This window comes from Ursus americanus, chromosome 34 (genome assembly GCF_024610735.1).
Source record: "Ursus americanus isolate L20-20 chromosome 34, mUrsAme1.1.p, whole genome shotgun sequence".
NCBI classification, from domain to species: domain Eukaryota; kingdom Metazoa; phylum Chordata; class Mammalia; order Carnivora; family Ursidae; genus Ursus; species Ursus americanus.
In genome coordinates this window covers 28844379-28854027 of record NC_142160.1, presented here as the reverse complement: position 1 = coordinate 28854027, position 9649 = coordinate 28844379, and the positions used below count along the sequence as shown (strand labels likewise).

At 41.0% G+C, this 9649-nt stretch overlaps 1 non-coding gene across 1 annotated transcript; it reads right to left on the bottom strand.

Annotated features, from left to right (window-relative positions):
- Window positions 1-1223: 1223 nt before the first annotated feature.
- On the bottom strand, window positions 1224-1325 carry LOC123781479 (U6 spliceosomal RNA). The gene has a single exon (XR_006776739.2). It is a non-coding gene; the product is annotated as a U6 spliceosomal RNA (small nuclear RNA).
- Between the last annotated feature and the right edge of the window lie 8324 nt (window positions 1326-9649).

The following is a 9649-nucleotide window of genomic DNA, read 5'->3' as shown; positions in this document are numbered from 1 at the left end:
TAATGCGTATGTTTTTTATTTTCCAAAATTAAATGAAAAAGCAGCTGTTCCAAAGACTCAAGCCTGTTGGCTGGACATCACATTAAGCTTCAGTTATTCATCACCCAGCATCTGCTCTATATGCTACTGTTTCAGAAGCACTCATGATGGTTCATCCTTGGACCTAAAGGACCAGAACTGGACACACAGATGGCATCCCAGCTGTGTATACTCAACACCCACACCACATGCAGTTTAGTCAAGATTCTGTCACAAAGCCAGTGTCTTCTTTAAGAGCAACCATTAGAAGAAGAAATTGTTTTTGTCAGCTTGCCCAATGGAGCAGGCCAACCTGTTGCATGAGGCAGACTGGGTGTTCCATCTGTTTTCTCTTGGGAGTGGTCCTGATGCTTCACATGTCCACTGTGAGGCACGTGACAGATATGCCTCAGGGAAGAGCACTGTGCTGTGAGCCAGGTAGTAACATCAGAGACGCTGCCAGAAATTAGTGTGGGCCTCAGGGAGCTCTGAGTCAACATCTATGCATAGGAGTCCCTGCACGGGCAGCTGCAAACCTCCCAAGATCCACAAACTCAGCACGTCCAAACGAGAGTCGTGACATACCTGTACAAACTCCTTCCCTCTGTGCTTCCCGTCCCAGTCCCTGACACCGCCACCCATCAAGAAACGTGGAAATCTCCTTGAGTCTCTTCCCTTGTCCCTGAGGAACCCATCAAGTTCAGCCATTTGCTCCACACATCTTCTCAAATCTATCCCTAATGCCCTAGTTCAAGTGGCACCCAGTCTCCCTCCTGAAGAACTCTGACACTTTCCTAACTGGTCAGCCTCGTTCGCTTCTCCTCCACCAGCTCTCCACCCTAGTCCACGGTGATTTTTTAAAAACACAAATATATAACTGCCCTGATGAAACCCCTCCACAATCTCCCACTGGTTTCAGGACATCAATATCCAGGTTTGATGTGGCCTCTGCCTGCAACTCCAGCTTCATCTGGGCCACACACCACCCCCCAAATCTTGACAAACAAGCCCTGCTGGCTTTGCTCTCATCCATACTCCTTCCCACTAGACATTTCTACCTGTTATCCCCTCTGCTTGCAGCGGGACCTTCTCAAACACCACCGTCCTTTATTTTATTGGGTAAAATAGACACAACATAAAATGTACCATTTTAACCATTTTAAGTAGATAGCTGTATGGCATTAAATATATTCATGTTGTCATGCAAAAATGCAGAACACGTCACTAGTTTGCATGTCACTCTCTTATAGGGACGATGCTAATCTTCTCTGTATTGTTCCAGTTTTAGTCTGTGCCACCGAAGTGAGTACTCATCCTCTTTTCACTATGAAGTCTGACTCATCCTGCAGATCCTAGCTTCAAGTCACTTATTCAGAGAAGCCTTCCAAGACCAGGCCCATCCCCTGTCAGACAACCCCCTACTGCACAGTACCCAGCATGAGTGACATGACTGTGAGGGAGCTCCACGAGGGCAGCACTTGGGGCCTAGAAGAGGTAGGCACACAGTAGCTCAGTGCCTCTTAGTTAAATGGATAAGTGAATGAATGAATGAAGAAATGCAATTCTACCCACAGTAAAGACCACCTTGCCATTACTGTAGAAAGCCACATAGTTCTATGTTGTCTTGAACTTCATTCCAGCGTACGATCTTGGCTTCATCTTTGGAGAACTAAACCAATACTGAGAGAGTTTTTTTACCTTTTCACAAACAGAAAAATTGCAATTCAGACTTTACCTTCATAAAAAAAGAAAACACCTGGTAGGCTTTAAATCATGTGTTTTCCTTTAATTCTATTTATTAAAGTTTCAAAACTATTGAATCTAGACTCAGAGCTCTGCAGCAGTTTGTAATTTCTAAAAACTAATGTAAAGTAGAGCTTTTTTTGCATAAGCCTGCCAGGCAGTAAGTCTGATCCTGCCCCACAATATCTACGTAGAAGTCTCTATCATCCATCAGGGCTACTAGCAGCATCTGGACATGGCTTTTCTTGGAACCTGAGGTTGTCTGCACCCACCACGAAAAGCTTGTCATGCTCACCTCCAGGAAGCCCTGCTATGGGCCAGAAATAGCAGATCTAGACTTTCATGAGACCAAGGTCTCCAACCCTGAGTTACAGCAAGAACAGCTGACACTCACATTACCCTTCACACTTTACGTGTTATTCATAACACCAGGAGCTAGGGATCAACGTCATCATCAACAACAGTATCCTAATTTTACAGACGAGGGGAAAACATTCAGAGGTCAAGCATCTGGCCCAAGACCTCTCAGCTGGAGCTGGACCAGATTTGGCATCTAGTTTTGATGCCAAAACCCTTGCTTGCTCTTTTTATTTCATTTTGCTCCATACGACATTAACTGCTGCATTTTTAGAGACAACTTCTATTATAATGGTACCCTTGAAGTGCTGTAAATAAAGATTCTCTGGCCACTGCACAATGGGCAAAGCCATAGAAAGTGGAAAGAAATGTGGCCTATGCTTATAAGGCCCTTTTCTTTTCTTTTCTTTTCTTTTTTTCTTTTCTTTTCTTTTCTTTTCTTTTCTTTTCTTTTCTTTTCTTTTTTTCTTTTCTTTTCTTTTCTTTTTTCTTTTCTTTTCTTTTTTCTTTTCTTTTCTTTTCTTTTTTTTAAGATTTATTTATCCACTTCAGAGACAGAGGGAGAGAGAGAGAGAGAACATGAGGGGGAAGGGGCTGCAGGAGAGAATCTTCAAGCAAACTCCCCACTGAGCTGGGCGCCCAACTCAGGGTTTGATCCCATAACCCATGAGATCACAACCTGAGTGGAAAGCAAGAGTTGAACACTTAACCAACTAAGCCACCCAGGTGCCCCTATAAAGCCCTTAATATGACTGAACACTTAGCACTGATAGCACCCTGTGGTTATTCGGTGTGTGTTGACTCACTAGCTGATGATCAAGACTGTCTGGTAACACACAAAACCCTAAAAAGCCCTGGGCCTATGAGCTGTCCCTCAGGCTCTGCCTCCACTGTAGAGTGTCCTCGTGCAGACACGGCTGGGAGCTGGTTCCTGTCCTGGAGATCTGGAGTTTCACTTTATCTTGGGGGCAAAGCTAGAATACTCTCTGCCTGTAAGCATAGCATGTGGTAGGCAGGTTCCCCAGGTTTCCTCTAAATCCTCTCTGTCCCCACCCTCTTCATGGAGAACGTGGTGAGGAGCACACTAATCTCTTGGATCAAAGCAAAAACGAAATGCATAACTCTCCCGCTGTAAGATCAGAGCGTGCTTAGATAACCCCATGGGCTCTTGGCTGAGGAGGTGATGAGAGAGAGGCGCCTGTCCTGAGGTCACAGACTGAAACCTTCTGACACCTGTCCCCTTGCCACCACCACGCCTGTCCAGCCTTGGCCGCACTGAGCCAAAGTTTCCAGTGACCAAAAATGTTCCTCCGTCTGGCGTCTCCTATCTCCCCATTAAGTTTTCCTTTTTTTGCTTCTACAAAGCTGCCTGTCATCACCTCTGCCGAGTGTTCTTAGCACCACACTCCCTGTGACCCTCGCCTCCTCTTCCCTTGGCCACAGCTCATTTCTTTTCATGTCGACTGTCAAAACTGCAACTAGAGCAGAATATAGGTGACTTAGCTTTATTAACACAGCAATGTGTACTTACATCTCCCAAACTTTATTATTTACCTTCATTTTATGTTTTCTAAAGCTCCTTTAACAAAGAAATCTTTCCAGGGTTCCTTCATCTTTCTACAGTGGTATCACCTTCCACTTAATTCTGAAAGCACTTCAAACTGTTGGGACGGCGGGGGGCTGGGACGAGGTGTTTTATATTATTTTCATGATTTTTAAAATTACTGTTACTATCATTATTATTATTATTAATTATTAATTCCCACTGTAATTCTTACTTATAAAATTCTCTCCTGACATAAAAAATTTCTGCTTTTGTATTTCTTGAAATTAATGGTTTTATGGTTGAATCTCAACTTTATCAGCTTAAGAATAATTTCCACTGAACTGCATATTATCATCCATACTTGCTCATTTCCCCCCTAAGGTGTGTGTTTTCATACAAGAACAAACAGTGTGTGTAAAAGGCGTCAAGAACATACCTGTGGTCAAGGAAAACAACATCCTGCTTGTTCAGGTATTTATTCCTGTTCTTTAACTTTTCCTTGTGTTTCAGAGAAAATTGACGCTCTGAGAAAAACCACAAGTAGTTGTAGGGAAATACTAATGATATTTTGAGGAAATTCTTACATATCCATTAACAAGGGCTTACTCGTTTCTACTTATAGTTTAAATTATTTAAAATTATTCATTATCATGTATTTTGAAGGGCTCATTTAACAAACTTACTCTTGAAATTATGGACTGAATGAAAAAGCTGCAGAAAAGACATTGAAGACTGGCACACTGAATTGGAAAGATCTGTGCTGCTTTCTTTCCACTAAGACTGAAAGAGCTAATCTGAATAATTCCGGGGCTGCAAAGTATGGCATTTTGTTGAGAATTAGATTTCTTAGTTTGCTGAAAGCAAAAAGGATTGCCACACACAGCTGTGTTTGAGCATTCAGTGTGTGAAGGAGGATTTGTGTCTTGTAACAATAACAAGCTGTCAATAGTTCTGAAGGCTGAAGGTTGAGGGGCCCAGAAGCACAGGAAGCTGGCTAGGGAGGCAGCTGTGGTGATGGGGACACTGTCCTAATCAGACATTTATCATTGGGTAAGTACCAACCTGACTTCTTGGGGCTTCAAAAGTATAAACAAGAAGATGATTTATAGGGACTTGAAATCTAGTTTGTAAGAATAAACTTAGTAAAATGAGATCAACATGCAATTGCTTAGAGACTAAGAACTGTTCCTGGAGAGGGGGCAGTTTTCTTCCACTTCTTTCTCACTCTGTCACCTTGACAAGAAGGGTCCTCAATCTTTATGCCATGGTTTGCTACCATGGAAAAATTCCCCAGAAAGTAACTTCAGTATGATTCTCTCACTCTTACTGTAATTTGTTATGTTACCCACCATGGCTATAAAAAACCTATTCTGAATACATAGAGAATTTGTATTCATTTAGAGTCCAAAAGTGGGAAGAGACAACTAGAGGTTTTTTTTTAAATTTTAATGTTGTTAGTTGGGGCACCTGGGTGGCTCCGTTGGTTGGGTGTCTGCCTTTGGCTCAGATCATGATCCCAGGCTCCTGGGATCAAATCCCGCATCAGGATCTCTGCTAGGCGGGGAGCCTGCTTCTCCCTCTCCCTCTGCCTGGCAGTCTGCCACTTGTGCACGTGTGCACGCACGCGGTCTCTCTCTGTCAAATAAATAAATAAAGAAAGAATCTTTTTAAAAAATAAAAAAAAATTTTATCAGTTAACATGCAGTGCAATATTGGTCTGGAGTAGATTTCAGTGATTCATCACTTACATACAACACCCAGTGCTCATCATAACAAGTGCGTTCCTTTATACCCATCACCCACGTAGCCCATCCCCCATCCACCTCCTTCCATCAATCTTCAATTTGTTCTCTATCATTAAAAGTCACTGATGGGCTTGTTTCTATCCTTTTACCCCTTCCCGTAGGTTCATCTGTTTTCTTTCTTAAATTCCACATTGAGTGAGGTCATATGGTATTTGTCTTTCTCTGAGTGACTTAGCATAATACACTCTAGCTTCATCCACATCATTGTAAATGGCAAGATTTCATTCTTTTTGATGGCTGAGTAATATTCTTGTGTGTGTGTGTGTGTGTGTGTGTGTGTGTGTGTGTGTGTGTGTGTGTATACCACATCTTCTCTATCCATTCATCAGTCAGTGGACATTTGGGCTCTCTCAATAGTTTGGTTACTGTTGGTAATGCTGCTATAAACTTCAGGGTGCATGTAACCCTTGGAATCAGTATTTTTGTACTCTTTGGGTAAGTACCTAGTGGTATAAATGCTGAATCATAGAGTGGTTCTATTTTTTTAATAATGATTTTTTATTATGTTATGTTAGTCACCATACAGTACATCCTTAGTTTTTGATGCAATGTTCCATGATTCATTATTTGCGCATAACGCCCAGTGCACCATACAATATGTACCCTCCTTACTACCCAGCACTGGCCTATCCAAGTCCCCCATAGAGTGGTTCTATTTTTAACTTTTTGAGGAACCTCCATACTCTTTTCCTAAGTGGGTGCTCCAGTTTACATTCCCAGCAACAGTGCAAGAGGGTTCCCCTTTCTCTACATCCTTGCCAACACCTGTTGTTTCTTGTGTTGTTGATTTTAGCCATTCTGACACTTGTGAGGTGGTATCTCAACATAGTTTTGATTCCCTGATGATGAGTGAGGTTAAGCATCTTTTTATGTGTCTGTTAGCCATCTGGATGTCTTCTTTGGAAAAGTGTCTATTCAGAGACAATTAGAAATTTCATAACATAGTATTACTTGCACATTTTACTATCAGACCTAGATATGTTCTAATTTAAATAATGCCTTATACACAGCACTCAACACTGGTTTTCCAGATTAGAACATAAGATATAGAGAACCTCAAACATTTCAATCATTTATAGTTGTGAACTATACTAATCAAATATAACCACTAACCCTGAAGACAGATATAATCTATTGCTGTATAATAAGTTACCCCCAAATGTATTGGTTTAAAACAACAATAAACATTAAAATCTCTTGCAGTTTTTGGGAGCAGCTTAATCAAGTGGTTCTGGATCCAGGTCTCTCACAAGGTTGTGGTGGAAATGCAGGTCAGGGCTGAAGGGATGTGGTGGCTTGATAGACTGGAGTCATCATGTCCGGTCCACACTGTGGCAGAGAGGAATTACGCTCCACATGTTGAAGGGAGGAGTGTCAAATAATTTGCAGGCATGTTTTTAAAGTATATGTAGTTATGGATAAACGTAAATTATTTTTCAATCCTTATAGCTTATTTTGAGGTTCAATTTATATAAAGTAAAGTTCATGAATCTTCTAGCTGAGTGACTCTTTACTTGAGTAACAACCTCTGTAACCACCACCTAGATCAAAATATGTAACATTTTCAGCTCCATCATATGAATTCCTTTGAATTCTTTATGTACATAATCACCAATAAAGACACCTTTAATTCTTCTTTTTTCATTTATAATTTTTATTTCTTTTTCTTGAATTCCTGTACTATGTGGACCTCCAGTACAAGACTGAACAGAATGTGATGTGAGCGGACATCCTTGTCTTTTTCTCGACTTAGAGGGAATACATTTGATATTTCACCATGTTTATCTCTAGGTTGTTTTATCGATAACTTTTATCAGAGTGAGGGATTTCTACTCCTAATTTGATTAAGCTTTGGCAGTACAAGTGTAAATGGAGTCATAACTTATGATTTTACTACTGCCCACAGCTTTAAACATTAGTCAGGGTATATCGTTTATCTAATTTAGAGAAAAAGTATGCTAGGTCTACACATGAAAGAATATTGTGCAGGCAGTCCTCGATTTCCAAATATATTGATCTTCGAATGTGCATTTGTTTGTCAGTTCTTTGGAAATTGCAAGACTTTTTCAAACAGAAACTTAATTATGCTTGGTGCTTAATTATAGAGGTCAACCACAAAAGTGTTTTGAATCTACCTTAGGTTTAAGGTATGGTCTGTGCTCCTGGTGGGGGTGGCCCTGGGGCTTTGAGGAGAAATGGGAGGGAGAACAGATGAAACCCACCACCAACATCAGCAGCAGCAGCATGTGGGGAGGGCAGTGCTCACCACGACAGACTCTCAGAACTGTCCCCAAGCCAGATGTGGCTGACATTTGTGAAACAGCATCATGTGAATCAGGGCTCTCTGAACCCTGCCACATGTGGTAAAGAATTTTTAAGTGTCTCAACACACAATTTACATAACTCTAAAAGCAATGAATTTTAAAATGAGACCATTTGAATAGCACTGACAAAATGTTCTCAAATTTAGTGTCACATTTACTCTTCAGAGCAGTCCTGCGAGGTTGACATCTACATTTTACAGAAGAGGATTCAATGTGATGAGAGAGAGATCCCTAAGATCTCCCAGCTTATGAGGACTGCACCTAGGACCTGATCCAAGATGAAGGAGATGCAATCATTTTGCTGCATCGTTTCAGTAACTGATTGTCTGACAACTTTTAATTTTTTTTTAAATTGCTGCAGCAGGGGTGTTCATGCTTAAGGTAACTTTAATGTTACTTTGCTTAGCATAAATTGAAGGAAGTGTTTTACATTCCCAGTTCTTGATCATAGCACATTTAGTCATTTGGCTGAACAGATAAATGAATTCTTTCTTCCTCCTCCAGCACATGCACCTTCATCACATATTAACAGTTCTGCTCCAGGCACCAAGGTATGAGATGTAACAAAGTTGAGAAGAGAATAATTCTATAATTTAGCAATTACTCTAAATACAACCCACCCAATAATGAATGAAATGACTAATAATGAATGAAAATCATTCAGCATTATTATTTCATTCATGTCAGGGTATCTGTTTCCGTGTCTTGGGCACTGTTAGAGCCATGACTAATTTTTCAGATAACAACTCTCAATTTACTAATACTTCCTAATGTTGCCATCATCCTTGTTTTTCAAATTAAAGAAAAAAAACACAGAATACACACAAGAACACTGTAGCACATTTTAAATGTCAGATTGATTTTCATAGTAAGTGGTGGTCTGTTGTGCCGCTGGAGGGACTCCTTTTGATACCAGACAAGCAGGAAGTGGTGAGCCAGGTGGGGATGTCTCAGGTGTCCATGTAGAGTGAAATTCTTGTTTACCACAGGACACTCACATGAGGAGACAGAGGAGAATAGCATCAGGGTACAGAGAGACCTGGTGAGCTCAACACTAGGTGATGACTTTGAGGTGACTCTGAGGTTTCTGAGGTGACTGCAGATCCATCTGAAGGACGGGTCAAAGGGTACATGGCTGGGCTGGATGTGTGCCAGGGAGGTGTGAGGTACAGACCCAGAAAGGACAACAAAGGGGGATCTCAGTGTTTACATAATAAATGATGGCCTCTAAGGAGGACAGACTTACATTTTCTCAAGGTTTTCTATTTGTGTCAGATGCACTCAGCGTCGAATATGAAAGGGCATCTTTCCAAAGACCATTAATACTAGTCTTGTTTGCTCTGTAAACAAGGACTAAAGGCTCCAAAGTATTTTGTCATTACTCCTTGGATTCTGAATGTTCAAGTAGAGCTGATTCTTCTGTTTTTATTACTATTATTCTTAAATCATTGATTGGATCATCCCATGAAACATGAGAGTTTATAGCAAAGATTGAGTTTTCCAAAAGTTACAGCAAGATTTGAGTTTCGCTTTCACCTCCTTAATTTTCTTATGTTCTCTTAGGGAAGAAACCAGTGATTTAAACAGTTGGTAGGTAGGATTTAGAAGGCTCTTTCAGGGCTCTAGATAGACTGAATTTTTTTTTCTATTTCAACTCCTCCAGACATTTGTATTGAAGTGTCCCTGCCATGCCTTTTATGATTATCTATCTAGGTTTCAGACAGCTCCCCTGTCCAGCATGCAGTCAGGCATAAATCACTTCCCACAGGTAGAAGGGTGACAAGTACCCCAACCTCTACCCTGGGGGGATTAGAGGTGAAGCCTAAGGAGGATTTGGTCCTTACTGGAGGTCATCA